At 40.8% G+C, this 25,550-nt stretch overlaps 1 protein-coding gene across 7 annotated transcripts in view; it reads left to right on the forward strand.

The window, feature by feature from the left end:
- The window catches only part of CALD1 (caldesmon 1), a 245,963-nt gene that overhangs the window by 4,813 nt on the left and 215,600 nt on the right, over nt 1–25,550 (forward strand). Inside the window, exon 2 of one of the 7 annotated variants that reach the window (XM_069087264.1) lies at nt 23,399–23,480. The exons of 5 other annotated variants lie outside the window; for them this stretch is intronic. The gene's annotated coding sequence lies outside the window, so the exon portion shown is untranslated. Of the gene's footprint in view, nt 1–23,398; nt 23,481–25,550 lie in introns of those variants that run through there. One more of the 7 variants, XM_069087267.1, reaches the window with a different exon arrangement.

The following is a 25,550-nucleotide window of genomic DNA, read 5'->3' on the forward strand; positions in this document are numbered from 1 at the left end:
GAGAGAGAGAGAGAGAGAGAGAGAGAGAGAATAAGAGGATGAGAATAAGAGGATGAGAATACTGGGGAAATCCAGGAACAGACTGAGGCCAGCTTTCTACTTAAAGCTAGAAATAGGGCCAATGTGTACATAGGGAAGAAACCACAGATGGAATCAAGGAGTTATTTAACCAGATTATAGGGTGTAGGGCAGGGGGCGGGGGTGGAAATGAAGGAAGGAAGGAAGCAAGGAAGGAAGGAAGGGGAGGAAGAAAGAGGAGGGAGGAAGGAAAGAAAAAAAGAGAGGAGGAAGGAAAGAGTGAAAGAAAAAAAGAGAGAAGGAAGGAAAGAAAGAAAGAGAAGGTCCAGACCTATGATTTCATTTGTGTAGGGAACTTCCAGTGAGAGTTGCCAGGAAATTCTCTCTGCCAGTGTGGACCAGTAACTCATCTATAACTTACAGTATTATAGAGTAATCTGGGACAGTAAGAGATTAAATGACTTGGCCATGGTCACACAGTTAATATTGTGGGAGAAAATACATAGATCAGCCATTCCTGATTCCAAGGTCTATCCTTAAGCCACTATACCAAGCTGCATCTGAGGAATATTACAGAGCATAAATCAGTAAGTCCCAAGGACAACCGAAAGTCTGAGGGAAAAGAAGTGACTCTAAATGACAGTGCTAGAACTGTAGAGGTCAGTGGGTCACAGATCAAGGGTAAGGAATGGGACAGAGAGAGCTGGGATAAGAATGAAAACACAGGCTAAAGGCACAGGTGAGAGCCAGACCTGGAACAGTTCCCTTTGACCAGAGTGTGGAGAAGTCTGAAACCTGGAGTAGGAATGTCTCTAGGTACTAAAAGTCAGAAGCAACTGGTCAAGTTGGAGATAGGGCATCATAAATAGTGACGGTTGAAGCAAGCAGTGAAGACAGACTAGGTAAACAGAACTGGCAGCAGCCTGGACCCCTGCCCTATAATGCTTTGATCTGGTTAAGTGTCTCCTTGCTTCTGCCTGTGGTTTCTTCCCTGTGTACACACTGATCCTATTTTTAGCTTTGAGTAGGAAGTATCCTCTCTTATAATGAGGCATCATCACTAATATATCTGCCCTTACTCTGTACCTGGATTTTAGGCAGTGAAGTAGTACAATAGATCAAGCACCAGACCTGGAATCAGGAAGACCTGAGTTCGAATCCAGACTCAAGACCTTACTAGCTGTGTGACACTGGGCAAGTCACTTCACCTCTATTTGCCTGTTTCCTTATCTGTAAAAGGGGATAATAATAGAATCTACCTTTCAGCATTTTTGTGAGGATCAAAAGAAAGTGCCTGGCACATAGTAGGCACTATAAAAATATTAGCTCTTCTTCTTCTTATTGTTGTCTGCCTGCGCTCTGATGCTCGCTGGCTAATCACTTGATGCCTCAGTTAGAATCATCTTCTGCCTAATCTATCAATACGTCTTAAAGCCATCCCTTCCTTCCCCAAGGTTCTGTGCATAGGTCACTGGTCCTTGTTGCCAGATCTTCTTTTGAACTTCTAGCCTATATCTGCTTGCTCCCCTTTGTCATTATCAATGCCCCCTATACTCTGAAACTCAACTTGCTCAGTCTTATCTCCTGCATCTACCCAGCCCTCTCCAGCTACTCTGAATTCCTGACCCCAGACCTAGCTTGTATAGTCAAACATGATTTCTGTCTATGCTCTCTTGGCCAATATCAACTCCAGACATTTAACTTAGTGTACTTGCCCAGTGGCCTTTCTGCTGATCTTGCAATATTGATGCTAGCCATTGAACTTGGAATCCTTATTAACCAGTCTGTTCCCTCTGATCTGGAAGACTCTCCCTTCCTGATATTTGTGGACTCACTGTCTATATCTCTTACCTGTCTAAGATTCTGAGCTCTATCAAATCTATCTTCTTCCCATTCTCATCTCATAGCTGTCCAAGTCAGACAGGAACCAACAGGACAGAAACGTAAGGATGCATTATGATTGGAATGGAACATCAATTGGTCCTAAAGGCAGAGGACCTGGGTTCAAATGCCTCCTCTAATGCTACCTACCTATGTATACTGGGTGACTGTGAGTTCTTCATCATCTCTCAAATGGGGGGATGAGATCATCAGAAAATAGTTCCTACCAGAACTAGAGCTTGTAATCTATGATTCCTAGGAATATTGGGTAGAACAAGTAGGCAGTCCAAAATCTAAGGCAACAGTCAGGAACAAGATCTGTGGGAGCCAAAGGAGCAAATTAAGTAGAACAAAGGAACTTGATGACTGAGGGGTAGAGGGTAGCCTGAGGCCCAAAGCTTTTACATGGTACTTGGAGAGTATGAGTAGGGTAAAGCAATTGCTTCTCACCGGGACACGAGGGTTTCTGAAACTTGAAAATGATAGTGCCATTGACAGAAAGCAGATCATAGGATTTGAAGCTTAAAAAAAACTTTTGAGGTCACATGGTCCCCTACTTTCCTTTTACAGATAAGGAAATTGAGGGCCAGCTAGGGAGATGGACTTGAAACACAATATAGCTAGAAAACAACCAAATTCAGATTCAAATTTGGGTCATCTTCTCTGACTTCAAACCAAACTACCATGCCAGAGATCTAATTTGGAGTGGTGGGAAGGACAAACTAGTTGGTTATAGTTTGAGGTGCCAATAGATTATACAAATAGTGATATCCTATGGGCAATTGGAAATGCCAGGCTAGAGCTTCAGAGAGTAATAAGACTCTAAATGTAGATTTTGGAGTCATGCCTTTAGAAAGGATAGTTGAAACCATGGAAATGAGTAGAAGGCTGAGGCCTGAACCTTGGGTAACCCACATTTCAGTTGTTACATAGGAGGAAGAATTGAAGATGAAAAAGGGGAAACTAAAATAGATGGCCAGATAGATAGGAGAAGCAGTATCGGACAGTGGCACGGAGACCAAGGGAAGAGTGTTTGAAGAGTGAGTGGTTAGAAATTCTACACAGAGGGCTGGGAGAGTGAGGATTAAGAAGGATGGGGTTTTTAGGAGCCCACTGGTGATCTTTGAGAGTGCTGCTTTGTAGAGTGGACAGTGAGAATAGGAGCCAGATAGTAAGAGATAAGGAAAGGAATAGGTGGGGAGGAGATGGAGGAAGTGAATATCAACCACTTGTTATAAGAGTTCAAAGTGAAAGAAAGGAGAGAAATACCTACTGTGGCAACAGGTTCAAGCAGTTATTTGTTTGTTTTTTAAAGATGAGAAACACCAGGGTAAATTTTTAGAGAGAAGAATAGAAAGTGGTGAGGGAGAGAATAGCATTGTAAAATAGAATAGGGGTCTTCAACCTTTGTGAAAAAGATGTGAAGCTGACACATAAAGGGCAATGTGACCAGAGGCTACTGTGGCCCCATCATTGACCAGCCAAAGATCTTAAGCAACCTATTGGTCATAATTGACCATTTGAGGGGATGTGAACCAGAACAAAGGTGGAAGATTGAGCCTTAGAGGACTAGGGAGCCTTTCTTCCTTCCATGAATGGCATGAAGGAGAAGGGAAGAAGCACCAAATTTGGGCAAAGAAGGTCTGAGTTTGACTTCTAGCTCTTCTATGTACTGATTGAGACTTCTTGGACAAGTCTTTTCACTTCTATGAGCCTCAGTTTCCTCATCTGTTAAAAAAAGGGATTACATTATCTCTAAAGTCTTTTCTGGCTCTAAATTCTTACTCTAAAGAGAGAATAACTGGCATTGATATAGGCTTTAAAATTTGCAAAGCACTTTGCATCTTATTCATTTAATCCTCACAAAACCCCTACAAGTTAGGTGCTATTATCTCTATTTAACAGATGAAGAAACAAGTTGAGGAAGGGTAAGTGACTTGACCACGGTCACATAGCCAGTAAGTGTCTGAGGCAGGATTTAATCTCAAGTCTTCTTTACTCCCAAGTCTGGCCAGTTATCCACATTACACTGCCCAGAGGGAATAGCTATAAACCCAGAGAGATTTTGTGGTGGAAAGAAGGATAGATGAGGGGACTGTCATGCTTGTGAGGTTGTAACACCAGACAGACTCTACATTTTAAAGTAGAAAAAGAGATTATGAACCATGTGTGATGGTGGGAGAGGCAAAAATTGAGCTTTTGAGAGGAGTAGTGAAAGTCTGAAATAAATAACATAAATCTGCTAAAGAATCAACATTTAATTCAATCAAAGGATCATCTGAAGATGGGGTGATTTTGTTAAAGAAAAATCTTAAGCATTTTAAAATGAAATATGCTCAAGTGTTCCTATATTCTTTAATGATAATTTGCTTCTCAAGGGTATTTGAGGAAGTGTGTGTGTGTGTGGTTTCTTTTTCACATCAAATAAATGATGACCCTAGATAATTTGAAGATTAATCACTCTTTAATAGTTTCCTGAGGTTTCTGCTATTGTTCTATGAGCATGAAGGTGAAATCACTTGGCTACCAGGAAACGATCTCACTTGGAAAGGAATTTATTAAGTAGAAAATTTTAATTATCTCCTTCCACACCTGACCTGGAACATTCAGAGTAAAAATGGCCTCATTTCCCTCCAGGCATATTGTGGAAGCAGAGAAGGTATTCATTCTGATTGCGTTGCAAGTGAATGATGTAGCACCTAGCACTTTTCAAGCCAGGGCATAACTGCTGTCTGATAGAAGTGCCAAGCAAAACCAGACACTGAGGTTTCTAGCCTGAATCTTTAAAGGAATAATGCTACTATTAATAGTAGAGTTGACTCAGATCAATTTAACAGATCTTTAGTTGATTCAATTTAATCAAAGAAGCCTACTATATTGGAGGTATTATGCTAGCCACTGGGACTAGAAAGATTAAAAATGATAGGGTCTCTGCCCTCAAGGAGCTTACAATCTGCTCTGTTATCTCCAATCTCCTACTGACCTTTCACACAGATGCCAAAATTATTCTTCTGAAGCATGATCTGACCAAGTCACCTTCCATGCTCAAAAACTTTCATGGGATCCCCATCACCTCTAACGTAAAACACAGACTCTTCACCCCGTCTTTAATCCTTTTCCTCATATGATTCCAACCTACCTTTCCATATTTACTTTCTATCACTCCCTTTCACAGACCCTACATTTCAGGCAGACTAACATACTTACAATTCCCTGAACTTGATGTTCTATCCCCTATGTCTTTCACCTTGAAAGGGTTGTTCCCATTTTTGGAATGTACTAGCTTCTCCTCTCTAACTCTTAGAATATTTTGATTCTGGGGCAGCCAGGTGGCGTAGTGAGTAAGAGCACCGGCCCCAGAGTCGGGAGACCTGGGATCGGTTCCGGCCTCAGATACTTAGCACCCACACAAAATAACTGGCTGTGTAACCTTGAGCAAGTTACTTAACTCCAATTGCTTAAAAAAAAAAAGAAGAATATTTTTATTCCTTCAGGATTCCACCACATCCTCTGTGAAAACTTTCTCTCATTAAATTATCTTATATTTACTTACCTGTTTACATGTTGTATTCCCTACCCCTACCTGCAATAGAACATCACCTTCTCGAGAAAGACCACTTTTCATTTTTGTCTTTGTACTCCCGATGTCTAGCACAATGCCTTAAGTAAGGGAATCCTTATAAATGGTGACTGAATGAATGATACAAGATAGCATGTAATAGAGTAAGAAGAGAGATCCAGACAAACTTCTCTAGGAAAGTTTGAGGAGGTTGAGAACACTTTCAGCTGGGAAATAACCAGGGAAGGCATGAACTGAGAATCTTAAAAGACAAAAATGGAAAGTAATATGTTCCAGGCATGGAGCCTTTGTAAACTCACAGAGGCAGATGTCAAGATCAGAGAACAGCTAGCAATTCATTTTGGTTGGAACATAGAATCTAAAAGGGATGTCAAGAGTGGGAACAGACTTGGCAGGGGTGGTGATGAATTTCGGATGCATTATATTTGATGGGACAGGAAAACATTGAAATTTCTAGGACCAAGAAAGCTATAGCAGGAACAGACCAGGGTTTAGGGATCATCATATCCCTGGGAAGTCTTCATATAGTAGATTAGTAAGAGTTGGAAGAAGACTAAGTGATAGGTTAGGGCTTCAAAAGTAGAAGGATAGTTCAGACCAGGAATGGTTGATACCCACAGATCAGACAGACCCACAGGATCTGTCCCAGAAATCAGATATTAGAGGAAATCCAAGCATGTACAGGCAATAGGTACAGGTTGTAGTAAATAGGTAGAGGCTGATAGCAGGCAGGAGGCAGAGTTCAAGGAAGGCAGCTTGGTGAAACCAGGGAGGTTTGGAAATAGGTAGTAAGGCCACAGCCAAGAACCTGGAAATTAGGGGTGGGTCTCTAGTCATTGAAAGGGTTTGTGAGGAAGGAAACAAGGCAGGTTCCCAGTCCCATAGAAGGAGAAGAATATTAGAAAGAGAACCAAGGCAGGAGGGACTGAGGTGTAGGGAAATAAGACAGGAACCTAGTAATTTCAACTGCAGTGCAAGGCCAAGACATGGTCACAGAGGAATAAGCAAGCAACTTCAGCTATTAAAATTGGGGTGTGAGACCAGAGCAGAGCCAGAAGCAAGATTTCCTGGATCCTAAACATCTGAGCTATTGACTAAGGGATCCTTTTATTCTCCCATCTAGAGATAGATCTGGTTCCAAATCTAGGCCAAGATTTTACTTCCAAGCAGGAGTTGTGGCTTCTACTACAAAAAGTTAGAAGACTACAGTGACAGGAAGCCAAATGAATCTTTATTGCCCAGTGTGTCGAGAAGGAGCAAAATAAATGGTGGGGCTTGGAAAGCAAGAGAATCCATAAGTGAGTGAGTGGATCAGAAACAAGGAGATTAGTAAGCATTTAGAGGCAGGGTGTTAATAACTGGAGAGGTGGGTCTGTAGTCATAAGGTCAAATGAGGGTTGACAAGTGAAATGGATTACTTATTCTCTTCTGAGTGCCTTTTTCCCCTCTCTCCCTCCTATGAAATGGATATGTTCATTAAGACTTATCTAGAGTCTTACAGGTGATAGGAACTGGAAACTTGGGTTTTTTGTTCATGTTCATTTATCTCAGGATTCATGTGATAGTATTGCAATCTTAAGCTTTATTAATAGAAGAATATTCTCCAAAATAAAAGAAGTGATAGTCCCATTGTATTCTATCTTGTTCAAGCCACATGTAGGAGATGATGTTTAGTTCTGAGTTCCAAATTTGAAGTGAGACTGACAAACTGAATCATGTCCAGAGAGAAGGGGCAAGGATAGTGAGAGATCAGAAAATGATGTTGCATATGGAATGGTTCTGATGCAACTGGGGATATTTGGCTTGAAGAGCCTTACAGGTTAAAGACAATTGTTTTCAAAAATTTGGAAGACTGTTATGAAGATGAAGTAAAGATTTATCCTATTCTGTTCCAGAGGGCAGAACTAACACCATAGGGTGAAATTAAATTGTATTAAAAAATATACTAACAGAAAAAATTGAAAATGGCACAATTCTAGTGTTACAGTGACCAGAAGATTCTTAAAATGGGTGGAAGGTCAGGATCAGGGATGTGGACATGGGCAAGAATCAAGGATGTGAAGTCTAATGACATACCTGGGGGCTTCATGGAAGCCATGAAGGTTCGTCTTCCATTCATTCTCCAGCCCTTGTTTAAGACAATACAACAACATTTCAGGGAGCTATTACACATTGTTTGGGAGGAGAGGACACTAAAGGAGACTAGTTTGGTGATAGAGGGTACCAATAGAACCCTCCAGAAAAGTCTTGCAAAGGGACAATAATGAAGAATTGTTGCTACATCTAAGAGAAAAAGGTAAGTTGGCCTTTGAAGGAAGAATCACTGAAATTTACCTCCTTTCAGTATGTTATCTACATACTGTTAGTCAGTCAACAAGCATATTTTTTTAATTTTATGTTTGTTTTTAGTTTACAACATTCATTTCCATAAGATTTTGAGTTACAAATTTTCTCCCCATCTTTCCCCTACACACCACCCCAGAACAGCGATCCCATTGAATACCCCCTCCCCCAATCTGTTCTCTCCTATATCTTTCCCCATTCCCCCTCCAACTTTCCGGTAGGGCAAGATGGACCTCCATACACCAGTGCCTGTATATCTTATTTCCCAGTGCATATAAATAATAATAATAATAATTTTTAAACATTTGATTTTAAAACTTCAACAAGCATATTTTAAGTGTTTACTACTCGCTAGGTAGGAGAGCTGGGTAGCGCAGTGGATAAAGTACCACCGCTGGGCATTAGGAAGACTTATCTTCCTTAGTTTAAATCTGTCCTGACACACTAACTAGCTATGTGGGCCTAGGCAAGTCACTTAATCTTGTTTGCCTTAGTTTCCTAGTCTGTGAAATGAGCTGGAGAAAGAAATGGCAAACAATTCTAGTATCTTTGCCAAGGAAACCCCAAATGGGGTCATGAAGAGTCCAACAGGACTGAAACAATTGAACAAAAACAAAATAAAAAAGCATGTTAGACACTGTGCTAAACTGTAGGGATGCAAAGAAAGACAAAAAAAAAATGCTGCCCCTTCCCTCAGGGAACTAATTTTCTAACAGGAAAGACTACTGGCAGATAATTATGTACAAATAAGATATGTCCAAATGTAAATGGAAGATAATCTCGCAGTGAAAGGACTAATGGGTCAGGAAAGGCATCTGGGAAAGACCTCCTACAGCAGTTCAGTCTTGAAGGAAAGCCTGAACTCAGCGGTGGAGAGAGATCCTTCAGAGCCATAGGGAGATCCAACCAAGGAGCTGTAGCAGAGGACCAAGAAACCACAAGCAAAAGGAAGCAGCAAAGACCCCAACATTCTGAGAGGGACTCCTCCTTTTTCCCAGAAGAGCATTGTCCAAGGTGGCCTGTCCCCTTGTTTGGGGGGCTCACTCCATCTGCTGACCCCCGGTTTCCATAGCTGTTATGCCCATGTCCCCCTAAAGCAGACTTCCTCCTGTCGTTTTGTGTTAGGTTCCTCCACCATGCAGAATGCCAAGGATCAGAGAGAGCTCAGTGGGGGTGGGCATGGGAGAGGGGGTAGGTAATCAGTTGGATAATCAGTAGTCCAGGCAGGATCCACATGGCACTTGCCTGCTGTTATTCCCACATGGTAATCTCCGTCTTAGTCTTCCCTGTCCTTCTCTATTTAGCTTTTCCCTAATGCCCTCTATAACTTTCCTTTGTTGTTAACAAACTCCTCTTCAACTTTGATCATTTCCTTTCACTGTCCTTCCATATTCTGAGGCTTACTGAAGCATGGCTTCCTCCTGGAGACACTGCCGTGCCTTGCACCTTCCCCAAGACTGGCTGATCCTTGTCCCACTATCCTTGACACATAGACCAGGAAGAAGAGTTGACCTACTCCTTGTTCCCTGCTTCTACTTTCACAACCTCCTCCTGCCTCATTACTCGGGAACTGACTCTCCCACACACCATCGTCTCTACATTATTGTTACTATCATCTATGCCACCTCCCCAGTAAGTTCAGTGCTTGGTCTGTAGCCTTCTTTGCCACCTCAATCTATGTCCTTTTTGAGCACCCTGGACTCTCCATTCTTGAACGGCCATGATCTGTCTCTAGTCTATGCCAACCATCAACAAGAGTATATGCCCTAGGACCCATCTCATTCCAACAATGCTCAACTGAATTTGCTTCCAGTGCTGGAATTCCTAATGACAGCTCAGGGGAGAACAAGGAGGGAGCAAAAAGAGAAGCCTCAACGGGGAGACAGAAGCAGGGGGCATCCTGTGAGTGTGAATCCATTTTCTAAAATGCTGTCATGGAATTGCTTTGGCTAAAAGAGATGCTTTGTTGGTGGCAAATGTCCCTAGATGAATAAACCGCTTTTAGAAATGCTGTTTTGGGGTAGGCTAAGTGGCTTAGAGAATAGAGCACCTGCCCTAGAGTCAGGAGGACCTGAGTTCAAATTTGACCTCAGACACTTAACACTTACTAGCCGTGTGACCTTGGGCAAGTCACTTAAGCCCAATTGCCCTCCAAAATAGCAGAACAAAATTTCTCAAAAACATATGTTTAAAAAAAAAAGAAAAAACAGCTGTTGCTGTTGTTGTTCTGTATTGTCAGCGTTTTGCCCGTAAGTTGCAGTTGTAGCAATACGCTCTCAAAGGACTTTGAGTTTAGTCAGGGAAAAAACTATCTTTATACAAGTTAGAAAATAATTTGGAGAGTTTAGAAAGGCAATTTTGGTTGGTCTCAACATAAGAAAAACTTTGTAACCAGTAAATGACCCATAAAGCAGTGGACGTACTCAAGCATAAGACAAATGGCCACTCCCCAGGGACGTTAAAGAGGACATTCCTATATTAGGACAGAGCTAGAACACGAAGATGAGAATTTTTTCAGGAAGGCAAGATTTTTTTTTCAACCAGTAGTTGGAGTGGCATGAAACCATTGGCAAAGACTCATCAGACCAAAAGCAGCTGTGAGTGCACCAAAGCACTGCATTTATTGGGAGTGGTGATGGTCAGAAGTCTTTAGATCCATTCTCCCAAGTAGGACAACTAGAGCACTGTATTTGAACATAGAAAGATCTGAGTTTACACACTGCCTCAGGGACTGGCGAGATGTGTGATCCTGAGTTACATAATTGTAGCACCTGCCTCACAAGGTTGTTGTGAAGAGCAAATGAAAGAACACTTATAAAATACTTCATAAACCTGGAAGTGCTATATAATGGCTAACCATTATGATTGTCCTGCCTCTAAGACAGTTTAATGTGATTGGAAGGACAGGCAGAGTCCAACTGGACAGCATGCAAGATCTAGTCACTTTATTTCACTGTGGCTTACCTAGCCTAGTGGGTGAGTGTGAGAAAAGAATTAGGTCTGATCCCTGGGCTTGCTCTTTGTTTCTTAAAAACAACAAAAAAGGAATTAGCTTTACTCCAAATAGTCACTCTCAGGGTTGGTACTCTTCAGCAGGCAAGGGCACTTATCTATCTAAAAAATCCCAAAGCTTCCCATGCATTTTTGGTAATAAATCCTGTGAGGTCAAGTTTTCTGATGAGATTTCCGGTATTTGCTTTTCTAAGGAATTGGAAATGTGGCAAGAAGAAAATTTCTCATGGTATTTCCACTTCCTGCCCGAGCACTAAGTGAATTGGCAAAGGGAAAGGAGGAAGAAAAGGAGAGGGGTCATGGGTGCAAAATGTGGACAGGGAAAAGGGGGGTATGGAAAAAATGTAAAAAATTATTTCCCTCCTTACATTATTTTTTTGGGATCAATTATTTTAGGTCTTTAAAGTACTTTGCATTCTTTAGAAAAATCATGAGACAGTGCTCTGCTCAATGCTCCCCTCTGGGGTAAGGAATGTATACTCTCTTAGGGTGAAGGGGAAAGAAACCTCCACTCTCAGCCCACATTCTCTCTGGTAGTGCGGTCAGCTCAGTAGCTGGGCCTGACACATTCTTAGCTGCCCTTTTAGGAACTTCCACAACCAGCTGAAGACCCTGAGTTTAGAACTTTGATTACGGTATCAAGAGGAGGCAAGTAGGCACCTGGGGCAAAATAAAGAGGGGGTTACAAGCAGGGATACTTCTTAGTTTCCTTTTTATAAGTGTATTTATTTTTGAATGCCAGAAAGTTCAACTTTCCATAAGTGGTAGGTATTTATCTTGGGTGGGGAATCCAATCTGTTACAAAGAAGACTTAAAGCCCCAGATCAATGAAAGAACACCTGAATGAGATACAACATTCAAATTCAAATTATAATTTACAATCCATGTTTAGGGTCCACAAATGTTTTCATCTGAGGCATGCAGAAGTGGAGGAACCACAAGGTGACACAGTTAATAGAGTGCTGGGTCTGGAGTCAGGAAGACTCATCTTCCTGAGTTCAAATCCAGCCTCAGACACTTACTCTCTGTGTGACCCTGGGCAAGTCACTTAACCCTGTTTTCCTCAGTTTCCTTATCTGTAAAATGAGTTAGAGAAGGAAATGGCAAGCCACTCCAGTATCCTCACTATGAAAATCCCAAATGGGGTCCTGAAGAATTATTATACATGACTGAAAAAACACCTGAACAACCGCAAAGACAACATGCTGAAAAAGAAAAACTGTGGGCAATGTTATTTGGTTCTTCCACATAGAAAAAAGTATCTTTTCCTGTGTCCTTCCCTTCCCTTCCCTGGGGAGTCCTTGCCTGGATTGTCCCCTGGGGACATGAAGGATTTAATCCCAGGTTTACAGACCACACTTAGTTTACACCCAGGGAGTTGTTTTCTTAGGTAGTAATAGTTTTTATAGTTACCATAGGATTTCATAGGATAATAAATCAATTCTATAAGTTCCAACCATTAGGAAGGGACCTTAGAGGTGACAGGATTATAAATTTAGAGCTTGAAGCGAACTGAAAGTCACTGGGTCCAGCCCCTTTACTTTACAGATGAGGAAATTGAAGAGAGGTCCTGACCCACGCAGGGTGATATAGCTAGTAAGTGTCTGAGGTGGGACTTAAAGCCGGATATTCCTGACCTGATTTCCAATGCTCTATCCATTCTCTCCCTAATTTTACAGATGAAGAAATGAAGCTCAAAGAGGATAAATGAATTTCCTAGAGTCAAACACCCTTGAAGTGTCTAAGGCATTGTTCAAACTCTAGTCTACTTGATATAGACTATGTATATGTGTATACCGTTGTATACACATGTATGTACCAGTATATACCTTTGATCCAGTAAAAGTAATATTTTAGGTCAAGTTGGCAGAATTATTTTTCCCAATTCCATTTCATCGACAGAGATGCTGCGACCATATTTATAGAGAATGTGGCAGTGAAGTTTGAATCTAGCATTGGGTTCATATCTCCATCATTCTGCCCTTCTGATACTGACTTGGAGGTGACAATGCCTGACCTGCCACGTACCGTGTTCCTGGAGGACGTATATGTGTGAATATTGTTCGTTCCAGTTTCACAAGAGATTTACTCTTTTCTCTGGCCTCTGGCCTGAGCTTAATTCTGCACAATGCAGATTTTACCCAAACTCTGAGAAACTAGAAGCCTTAGAGCTGCATGATGTGACAGGGAGGAGTGCATTACCTGATTAGAGACAAGTCTTTTTTTTTGAGACAATCAGCATTAAGTGACTTGCCCAGGGTCACACAGCTAGTAAGTGTTTGAGGCCAAATTGAACTCTAGGGCAAATGCTCTATATACCATACCACCTAACTGCCCCTATACAGTCTTAAAAGACAGCAGGTGGGATGGCTAGGCGGCACAATGAATAGAGCACTGGCCCTGAAGTCAGGCAGACCTGAGTTCAGACACTTAACACTTACTAGTCATGTGGCCTTGGGCAAGTCACTTAACCCCAATTTCCCTGCCTTCCCCCCTCCAAAAAAAACCAAAAAAGTGAAAGAGAACAGGAGCAGTTCAGGTGAAGAGGCCAAGATTGCCATCTAAGAAAGAAAAGAAAGTAAGGAAAGGAAGAAAGATGTTCATTTAGGGTAATGTTGTGAATGAGAGACCAAGGAAGTACTAGTTTGGGGGGTACAGTTTGGGCTGAGCTCAAGGTTAATTCCAAAGGATCCAGAGAAAGGACCTTTGATCTATGACATAGGACATGTCATTTAATCTTTTTGAAGGGTGGACCAGATGACCTCTAAGCTTCCTTCCTCAGGTTCCTCCCTTCCTTCTAAATTCATGATTCTAAGAACTTCATTGTTTAAGAAGCTAAGAAAAGGGTTCTAACTCGGAACTAAGTCTAGTGGTATGCAAAATTGGTAGGTACCCCAGAAACAACATGGAGATATATGTAGGGATTGAGGGAAAGGCAGAGAGGAAGACACAATAAGGACTATATCAACATGTCAAAGATCTATCAATATATCAGTACAAAAAATACCTCCAGAAAATCATTCTTAGATGTCTTAGAATGTCTCAAAATGTCTTAGAGGGTTGTCTGAGTCTCAGGGAGGTTAATTATTTTGCTCATATCATACAGCTAATAGGTATCAGAGACAGTATTTGAACCTAATTTTCCCTGACTCCAAATCTACCACATTGGATCCGAAATGAAGGGTACTTTTTAATATTACTTTTTATAAACATACATATTCTTAATGCTAGAAAATTCCACTCTCTGTGGCTCACAGGTATTTATTTTGTGATAAGGCAAGCCACATGTGTTACAGAGAATATTCAAAGTCTCTGGTGAATGGAAACACCCAGTGGATTCAATTTTCAAACCCTGCCCGGGGCGCATACATACTTAGCTTCAGCTTTGCCTAAAGTACGCGGGAGGATTCTAATTTTGATTAGAGATTTAGGTAAGGGTCACACTGGAAGCAATGCTAAGAGAGAATTGTAAAGGTCTGTGCTTTAAATGAAGTCCAATCAAGCTGCATTCATTAAATACTTTGGGTGCCCATGAATGGCTTCTCTGGATATGGCATGTACTCTAAGATTTCCTGCCATTACAATTTTGCATCTTGAATGTTTGAGCGAAGGTATGCTGTACAGCGAACTGCTATGAAGGAGGCATACCAAGGAGAAATCAGTGGCAATGATATTGGTTCCAAGGCCCTTGAAGGAAAAACCTTCTCTTTGAAGGTGGTAGCAGTAGAAAGTAACTATTGGCAGAATGACAAAAAACCTTGACAATATTACTAATAGTTGAAATATATGTATATATTCCCCCCACACACACACATGCAAAATGCTTAAGGAAGAGCTCTGCAATTCTCTCTAGTGTTGCCAACTTAAACATACAGATACACACACATACAGTGTGTATATATGTATAAACTATATATATACATATATATTTGATTTGCTCTTTGAAGGCCTTAAAGATCATGTGTACATATGTGTGTATACACATACACACATATGCATATATAAATATATATGGATAATATTGTTCCTGAGAGGATATAAACACTTTAAAGGACATATAATATGAATATATTCCATATAACATAATAAATATATAAGATACATTATTATAATATGCCTTTTATATTTCTATGTAATAAAGTTTTCTGTGTAATAAATATATTTTATGTAATAAGTATTATTGTGTAATAAAATATTCTAATAGAATCTATTAATATAGCACATAATATACCCTTTAAGGTTGTACAATATTAGGTTATATAAGACTTATAAAGCTTTATATATTTAAAACCTTAAAGGGTATATGTTATATATACATATGTGTGTATTATATATAAAATCTATTTCACATATAGATTATATATGTGAAATATGTATTATATATGGACCACCTCAGAATTTATATATACACATATACTCTTTAAGGTTTTTTATTATAAATAGGTTTTTAATATATACTATAATATGTAACATAAATATCCATGTCTTTATAATATACATGTATTTATATGTTATATCATTTAAGGTTTTAGATATATATATATATATATATATATATACATACATGCATGTATAAATTATATATACCCCTTTAAGGTATTTTTTACATATATATATATATACACACACATACACACATAATATAATTGTGTGTGTGTGTGTGTGTATCTAGTTAAGATGGAGATTCACTTTGGGAAATTGAATATGTTAGGCCTCCTCTCTCATTCAGCACCCTCAACCCTCATTTGAGGTAAGGGAAAGACCTTCCCCTATTCCACCAAACATTCGCATGACTTTTGGTCCTCTGCCTCTCGGAGTGGAGGGTGGCACCATGAACTCCCACCCTCTGTTTGAGGAGGGAGCTCAGCTCAGACATCTCCTTATCTCTTACCTGGCTCCACTATACTGGGACTTCTCCATGGTGCCCCCACATTGGACACCACCCTGCCCCTGGCAGTTTTAGTCTCCTTTTGGTACATTCTCTTCCCCCATTATGTTTTAATTTCCTTGAAGGCAGAGGCCCTCTTGCTTTTTTTTCATATTTGTATCCTCAGGGCTTAGCCCAGTGCCTGGCACATAATAGACACTTAATAAATGTTCACTAAATATTATTTATTGACTTTTTCCCCCTCCCAATTTCCACCCCAATCTCTCCCTTTGCATCCATAAATTTGGATCCAATACATTCCAAATAACCATCGTTTACCTGCAGTACAAACTAGCATAGGTAAATACCTCAGCATTTAAAGGAACAGGCTATTAATCAAAGGCTTCAATGACACTATGATCAGAGAGATGATAAGGTCCTTCTTTCCTTTCTTCTCCCCACTCTCCACCCTCCTTGTGGTCTTGGAGAAGGAAAATGACAAAGAAGCACTTGACTGGTCAATGGGAATCGGGAACTAAGCTCCCAATGATGGTAGGAGGAAGAAATAATTCAGGCTTCTGACTGCCCCTCCCCCTGGAGTATCACCCCAACATCACTATTACTCCACACCTCAGCTTGTGGGTCAGTCTCTGCCTTGCATCTTCTCATCCATTCTCCTCAGCTCCTTGATTCACAATGGTCAGTAAAGAGGCAATGGAGTACTTCCCCATGTCAGTCTGCCATAGTCAACACTCCTCTCATGCTGGATAGAGTCTTGCATGATAGAATCATACACTGACTTTTTTTAGTCACCCTTTCCTTTTCTGGGTAAATTCATCACCCTATGAGGCTACCAGGAACCAGAAAAAGCTGGAGCAGAAGGTTTATTCGCTAACCCCTAGCCTCCTGGCATTCGGAAGATGTCCTTGGAATATCATTAGCCTCTGGATGTATTACATATCATTATGTATTTGACTTCTATTTCAGTATGTCAAGGGTCCATGATTTCATCACTGTGGGTACTTCTTTCACCAACACACATCGATAATAATAACTACATTTATATAGCTCTTTTGTGCCAAGTATTGTGCTAAGCTCTCTACAAATATTATGTCATTTGGTCCTCATAAACAACCCTGTGAGTTAGGTTCTTATTGGGTCCCATATTTCACTGCATAATTGTCCCAGATTTTATGCCAAATTCTTTTGCCAAAAAGTGGGGTGTGACTATTATGTGAAGCTTTTTTTTTTTTAAAAAATCGCACAGGTATTACTTAAAAATCATTTTGCAATATTAGGATGCACAGAATACTCGTGAGCAAATGTTAAAACTGAATATTGACAATGTGCTGTGTTGAGAATTCTAGGCTCCAGGCTCACAATGCATGAAAGACAAATGCATATTCATATGCCACTGGTGCATACATGGCTGCTCTGTGGCAGGATGAACAGAATTATACCATACCATGATTACACAATGAAAGGTTACACAATGAACCAATTTTTGGACTGAAAAAACAGGGCTTGACGATTATGCTTGATGACAATTGTGGTGAAATGGTATCCCCATTTTACAGTTGAGGCAATTGAGGCAAAGAGAGATTAACAAATTTGCCTAGGGCCACCCAGCTAGGAAGTGCTTGAAGCTGGGTTTGAATTCAGTTCTCCCTGACTCAGGTTCAGCCCCTCTATCCCCTGAGCCACCTAACTGCTAGACTGTGAGGTCCATGAAGGCAGGAATCTGGTTATAATCCCCATTTTACAGTGGAGGCAATTGAGACAAAGACAGACTAAGAAATTTGCCTAGGGCCACCCAGCTAGGAAGTGCCTGAAGCTGGGTTTGAATTCAGTTCTGCCTGACTCCAGGTTCAGCTCCTCTATCCCCTGAGTCACCTAACTACTAGACTGTGAAGTCCATGAAAGCAGGAATCTGGTTATAATTCTCACTCTATTTCCCCAGTGCTGAGGAAGCTGCCCTGCATTTAGTTGGTGTTGAATAAGTATTTGTTGTTTTGAAATGAATAGAATGAGAAGTTAGGTTCCATTACAACAAAAGAAATACAGAAACAAAGTTATATTTTGATATTTTTTTTTTTTTGCCAGGATGCAATCATCCTTTAACTAGAGCTTAGGATCCTTCTGTTTAGCCCAGAGAAATATATTCTGTAGAGAGAATGTTAGGATTGAAACCCACACTGCAGATGTTTTAAGAGTTATTTTGCATTTGTTTATACCAAATTTAGATATTGAAGTTCAAAACTCAAAAAGCAGATATGGATTAAAGATTTGGCTTAGCTGCAGGTAGGAGGGTAGATGTTATAGTCCCAGAATTTCACTAAGGAAGTTACTTGTTTCAGGGAGAAGCATGAGATTGATGAATGTGATATATAATTTCCTAGGATGCAATCCATCCTCTCTTCTCCTGTCCAACTCTGGCTCAGTTCATTGTCCATCTGCAGTATCAGTCCAAGACCCACATACTGTTAAGCTAACAAATGAATTGCTCATCCAAGTGGATGTCAGAGTGTGGAAAAAGGCATTCATCATTCTCTTCCTTTTCCCATATGGATTGTTAATTTTTCTCTTCAGAATGATGATGGGTCTCAATGAGGAGGCCCTCATTGAGCTCATTCTGGAGTTTGATGTGATCAGCCCAATGTCATCTGCACATAGGAACAGATTGAAGACCACTTCCTATAGAGAATCCCTCTTCCATTTGGATCATGAAGGACATCCTACATGACACAGGGCAAACACCTTTAGCAAGCATGGGTCTCCTTGTTACATACCTCAATGGACATGGATGATTGGAGGCTCATTGAAAGTAGCTATACCTCTGGGGTTACATCTTATAGAGGAATCTTGAAAAGGTGTTTCCTATATATAATGTATATATAGGAAACACCTTTTCAGAGAACAACAATGAGAACAACAATAGCTACATTTTGTGCTAATGAGTCAAAATCTGCTTAAAAAAATAAGCCAACAATAAACATGGTAGGAGTTTATATTCGCTTCACCCTTCATTGTTAATGCGACAAAGCTCTCCAGGAGTAGAGCAATGTCCTTTGTGAAAACCTGGCTGTTTCCTTCTCACAGTTACCTAAAGGATACTGTGACATATAAAAACTCTGAGAGACATAATTTCTGGGTAATTCATCATTTTATTAATTTTGCTAGTGGATGATTAATAAAAGGGGTCATTCTCAAACGCCCAAGGCTGATCATGGTGACTTCTTGATGCTCCATTGCTCTTGGGAGAGTGAGTATGCTTGACAGGCAGCAATCAACTCTGATTGATTAACAATTAATGAGAGGTGGACCTATTCCAATGAAGGGCTTGGGACTCGGATCACTCTTGCTCCTAGACCACCGACAGACCCTCCCCCCCCCAGCTTGCTTGAGGGAACAGTGGGTGGAATTCATCTTAGAGTAAATTCTTTGTAAGGTTTTTTTCAGTTAGATGAGGCAACAACTCCACCTTGATAAGATGGTCTAGGTGGGGTAAAATTTGGGGCAAGGTCAGAGATCTTCCTTGATAGACTGGACTTTGAATGAGGAAATAGGAAAAAGGAAAAAGCCCTGGACCTCCTCAATAATTGGTTATTTAATAATAATTTCTCTCAATACCATTAATACACATGTATATCATTCTTATAAAAATAGTATAGAGAAGATAAAATAGGCTTAAGTGTCTGCAGTTGCTATTATCCCTTCTTTGGGGGTAATGATACCATTGATAAATTAATGACAATTTGTTACTTTCCCTGCCCTCAGATAGCTTGACAATTCATTCCTCAGTGGTCGTCCAGGGGTCCCTTCTCTGTGTGCTTGGTCTGGTTCCAGTGCCTTTCCCATCCTCTGCTTTAGGATTATTTCCCTCTCCTCTATCAAGAGACAGCATCAAATAATATTGATAGAGAGCCAGGCTAAAAGCCAGGTAGACCTAGGTTCAAGTCCTGACTCTGATGTGTATGTGACCCTGGGCAAGTCACTTTTCTGAAGTCTAATGCTCCCCTCCATGTATCCTAATTGGAAGTAACAAAGTTTAAAATTGTGAGGAAGGTAGGGAAGGGACAAAGTATTTATTAAATGTCTACTTTTTGCCAGAGTGCCACTCTAAAGATGGCATCTCTTGGGGCAGCTAGGTGGCACAGTGAATAGCACCAGCCCTAGAGTCAAGAGGACCTGAGTTCAAATCTGGCCTCAGACACTTGACACACTTACTAGCTGTGTGACTGTGGGCAATTGCCTTGCCTTCCCGCCTCCCCCTCCCCCCCACCCCCACAAAAAAAGAGCATCTCTTTTTATCCTCACAATAGTGCTAGGAGGTAGGTGGTATTATGATCCTCATTTTACATTTGGGGAAATGGAGGCAGTCAGAGGTTAAGTGTCTTTGCCCACAGCCACACAACTAGCAAGTGTCTGAGGCTGTATTTGAACTCAGGTCTTCCTGACTCCCGATCTAATACTCTATCCACTTCACCACCTAGCTGCCTCCACTGACCATATCTTTACACAAAGGTATATAGTTCTGAAGGGGGACAACAAGGGGCTGAGCTCACAAAGTGAAGTTTGGTCCCTGGTGTTTTGTTTTGTTTGTTTTGCTTTGCTTTGTTTGTTTTGCTTTGCTTTGTTTTGTTTTGTCTAGGAAAATCAAGATCCCAGAACCCTCCTGTGCTCTCTCCCAATTTCCATCTCTAGGTACTAGAGTGAATTGGAGGCATCTTATGGAAAACCAAGTCCTGGTTCTGATATTTCTATATCTGCAGACTTGAAAAAAAATAGGTCATATTTATTAATTTCTCCAAAGATTCAGTGAGCCACTCCCAGGGAACTTTGTTTGCATGCTCTCCCACTACAGGCTATAATTTATCTCTTTACTAATCATGTGACTTGGAAAAAACAATTTCATTTCTCTGACCTCAGTTTCCTCTTCTGTAATATGAGGAGGTTGGAGAAATATTGCCTAAGGTCCCTTCCAGCTCCAAATTCTTTCCTCCTGTCCAGTCAAGTTTTGGGTTAAACTTTCCTGGAGAAAGGAATTCTGCAGGGGACCCCAGGGCATCTCAGCTCCCCTCTGGGCCTGAGTGTTGCTTTGCTAGAACTCTCTTGGCCTTTTGAACTTGGCCTTGACATTCATTTTCAGCCTTTCGCAATAAGAAATTCTGATCCAGTTAGAAGTCAAAAGGGGTCTCTGAAATGACGCACTTGAGCACAGCTTCAAACAATGTGGTGTATCTGTGGAGCGCTATGAAACCACAGTGGCAGACAGCCTGGTATGCAGCAATCGGCCATGGGGGAGGGGGCCTCCTGGTGGGAAGGTTTGGGGAGACTGAGAGCAGAATCCTAAGAGCCAGTGGTGCCGTGAGCCACAATCTAAGGCTTTACATGTGCACAGGGCAGAAAAGATCATTAATCACACAGCGCTCTTCAGTCACACTCCTCCTAACGCATAGTAAATGCTTGTTTGCACACATGCAGGGAGTATGCTAGTAGAAACCCACAAGTCCTCTGTGGACTAAGTAGCCAATGTCCAGAGACATAACTAACACAAGGTGAACGTGACTTTGCCCCTAGGTGCTGACATTCAAGGAGTGCATTTCCTTCCTGAAGGAGTCTATTTTCCCTCCTAGGAGTGCCTTTCCTTCTTAAGGAAGTAGGCCTCAAGTCTTCACACAGGGATCTGTCTAGCTGGATAGGGCAATTGCCCCTGGGTTTCCTGCTCCATGGTTCCAATACTGGGTCCCTGCCCTGAGGCCTCTTTTCCTTCCAATCCCCCTCGAAGTTAAAAGGCAGACTCTCTGAGGAAGAGGCAGCCCCCTCTCTTTGCCCTACTCCAACCTGGTCTTGACCCTGGATGACTGGCTCCCTCCCTTTCTGTCCATTCTCTTTTCCCTGGTCTCCATTTAACCTTCACCTTTTATGCACCTTCCTCTTCATGCAATGGATTTAGTGGCAAGAGACCTGGATTTAAAGTCAGAGGACATAAGTAACACTCCACCTCTGCTGCACACTCCCTGGGGAACCTCCATCAAGATACTTCTCACTGGCCCTCTGATTCCCTCCCCCCCCCATAAAATTAAGGAATTGATTTAGATCAGGCTTCTTAGCATAGTATCAGTAAGCCTAACCCCCCCCCCCCAAAAAAAAAAATTCTGACAACTCTATTTACATATAGTTGATTTTCTTTGTAATACTGTTATTTCATGCATTTAAAAATATTGCTCTGAGACGAAGTCCATAGACTTCACCAATCTGCCCAAGAGGTCCACGAAACAAAAAAGTTAAGAACCCAGATTTCTTCCAGCTCTAGATCCTGTAACTCCCCAGTTCTTTCTCTCATCTCCCACACATGTCATCTTGTTTCCTCTACCTCTCCTTTATCTCCTTCCATGCATTTTCTTTGACTCACATCTTTTTTTCTAGCTATTGTCTTAGCAGGTTCCTTTGGCTCTTAAGCCCTTCCTCCACCCCTGTTTATTCCTTCTTTCCTTCCTGACCCATTGAATGCTTTTCTTCTTCTGCTCCTCCTCATACTTTGTCTTCCTTTCATTTCCTTCATGTCTTAAATAACAAAAACATTTTTTTCTGATAGAAGTCCGCCCATTTTCCAATTCAGACATGTTTGACCCATAAAAATTTAAGTCCAACATTTTTAATAGATGTCACTGCGCCAAATACTCGGCCTCCAAGTGGAATAGAAAGCTTGTTAAAATAAATAAAGACCTAGCAGAAGGAATCAAAATCATATAGGAACAGAATGAGGAACAGATCACACTCGCCATCCTTTATGCTACTGGACTTATTTCAAGGATGCTTTCATTAAGTCTGAAGAAGATGATTTATTCAACTACAAAAAATCATTCATTTTATCCACCTATACAATTTTTCATAGAACATTAAATATAAAAGAATAATAGTAACAAAACGACTTGTTCCATGATTGTTTTTGTTGAGCTTTACAGAAAGGAAGAAAGAAAGAGAAGGCAGGAGAGAAGAAAGGAAGATGATAGAAAGGGAGAGAGAAAGAGAAAAGAAAATAGAAGAAAAAGAAAGGAAAGAAGGAAGAAAAATAGTAAAGAGGAAGGATGAAAGAAATAGAAAAAAGAAGAATGAAAGGAAGAGAGAGAAAGAAAAAAAGTTTTTTTTAAACACTTTAGTGCTAGGCATTGTGCTAAATATTGGGGATACAGAGATGGCCCCTACTGTCAAGGAATTTAACATTTAGAGAAACATTACATAAAGGAGAATTGGAAGGTGGAGTAAGGCACATGGGGCTAGACAGCCAGTGTCAGAGTAGAACAAATGGGAGAGTGGGTTTGAAGTGAGTAGGCAACATGGTTGGTTACTCCTGATATAGTGATCCTAGGCCAATCACAGAGTCTCCCTCTGGGGGGAGTCACCTTTAGCATGCTTTTAAATGCATAATGTAAAATACATAGAATTACAAAGGAAACCACAAATTAGTAGAAATAAAGATGCATTTTTTTTCCCATCCAACTGACAAAATTCCTGGAATCTCTCCAGGGACCCCTTCCTGGTATGTGGAGGCCAAATTAAGAACCCCTTCTCCAGCATACCATTTAAGAAACTCCTCAGTGGATAATGTGACTGGCACTGGTATCCTGTCAACTGAAGGGAACCACTGTCCTCTTCCCTTTCTCTTAAGCCATAGTCTTCCTTCTCTCCTTCAGCTTTGAAGTCTCCTGAGTCCTCAGGTTTAATGAAAGGCAAAGAAAACAGTGAAAGGAATTATTCCATGGAAGGAAACAGAAGGTAATTTTTACTCTCTTCTTGCTTTTATGACACTTCTTAAATGCAGTCTGTGGGAACACACTCACTTGCTGTTGGATGGAGAAATGTTTTGCTCATTGAATGCCTTTTGGCCATTGTTGAGATGTTTATGCTGAATGGCAAAATATTAAACCTTCAACAACACATAGTAGACATGTGACAATATGCTGAATGGAAGTAACTGTCCAATGAGCTGCTGTGAGCCCTGCCAGAGTAATTGAGATCAGCTAGCCTCGAGCCACTGACCATCCCATGATTCAATAAACAGGCAATGGAGGGGTTTTATGTTTTCCCTTTTTTTTTTAAAACTGCCATAATTTGATTATCTGTGTCCTTTGGATATGTTCGAAAACAGTTTTTTTCATTTACAGGGTCATTCTAGATTTTCTGGTTTAGCTGTTTTGAAGGCTTTCAAAAGAAGTGGAAGTTTAGCATATCCTTGCTCTTGTATTTTATAGGAAAGGTGTTCAGTTTTTGGTGACAGCTAGGTGACATAGTTGATAGAGCATTGGGCCTGGAGTTAGGAAGACTCATTTTCCTGAGTTAAAAATATGGCCTCAGCCATTTACTAGCCATGTGACCTGGGTTAAATCACTTAACCCTATTTGCCTCAGTTTCCTTATCTGTCAAAATGAGTTGGAGAAGGAAATGGCAAATAACTCCAGTATCTTTGCCAAGAACACTCCAAATTAAGTCACAAAGAGATGCTCCTGATTCCAGGTATGGTATTCACTGTACTACCTAGCTTCCCTATCCTTCAGAGCCCAGCTCAGCTACCACCTCCTCCGTGGAGTTTTTTCTGGTCCCTACAACAAGTCAACATATCATCCTCATCTAGGTCATGACACTTTATATGTCTCTCATGCATGATCGTATTCTAATGAATATAATAAAATATCTAATGGATATCATCTTTGAATGAATGAGTATAGTGATTACCGTGTGGCAAGCACTGTGCTAATGTTGGGGTTATCAATAGAAGAGGCAAAGCAATCCCTCCTTTTGTGTAGCTCCCACTCCTTGGTACCATAGCACTGGTGGGGTATCAGAAGGAACAGAGTTGGTGACTTCCATCCCATTCAAACCGTATGAGCTATGAAATAGGATGGATGGGTGGTGGGTAGCCCAGGACTGGAAGAGGGCAAGGGCAATGAAGCAGAAGAAGGAACATCTATGGTGATGGCTGTCCTTTCTGTCTGGCCATCATGGTTCTAAGCAACTTGAGCCTCAGGAAGGGGTGAGGAGGGGAAGGCAGCTGGGTTGTGGTGAACTCTAATGATGGGGGCTGGTCTTCCTACCTCCCTGTAGATTTGTGTACTTAACTGGAAAATGAGTGGGCTGAGCCCAGCTCTGAATCAGGGTGAGAAAGTAGACTGGTTTGACTCTGGGAAATTTCACTAGGCTTTTAATGACCTCAACCTTCTGTCTGACACAAAGACCTAAGATTTTGTGCTTTGTTTTGTTTTGTTTTTTACAAAAATATCCTCCTGGTAATGTTATATTACTGTAAGGTATAGAATACTCTACGTTCTTTGAAGAAATAAGGTTGAGAGTAATCAAAAGGGGACTGGAAAAGCACGTACTAGGCAAAAGCAAAAGAATTGCACAAGACAGAAGTGCAAATGATGTCATCAGAGAGGAGCAGGATGGGAAAAAAGATGGATTAGTCACATAGCAGGGATGTGGGCTATCTTATAGACAGCCCACATCATGGGAACCACACCACATGAAGACAGATAAAAAAGCCCCAAAATGTTGGACGTTGCTGCAGATTTAAAGGAGGCCATGGATAAGTTACTTAGCAAAAATACTGACACCAGTGAGACCATAGATACATTACAGTATTAAAGTATTTGTCTCATTATCTCAAAAGACTGTAAACTCCTTGATTTCAGGGATTGGGTGTCTTTGTCTATTTTTCACTTTCCCTTTACTATCTAGCACGTTGCATTATGTCCAATAGATGCTAAATAAATATTTATTTGTTGCCTTTCCACATATAGAATGGAATAAGGACAAATCAGATCATATAAAAAGAGACATCTTTCAGAA

Source organism: Petaurus breviceps, unplaced genomic scaffold (genome assembly GCF_028583685.1).
Source record: "Petaurus breviceps papuanus isolate PSGF00001 unplaced genomic scaffold, PetGlider_PUasm1.0 181, whole genome shotgun sequence".
Classification (NCBI taxonomy): Eukaryota; Metazoa; Chordata; class Mammalia; order Diprotodontia; family Petauridae; genus Petaurus; species Petaurus breviceps.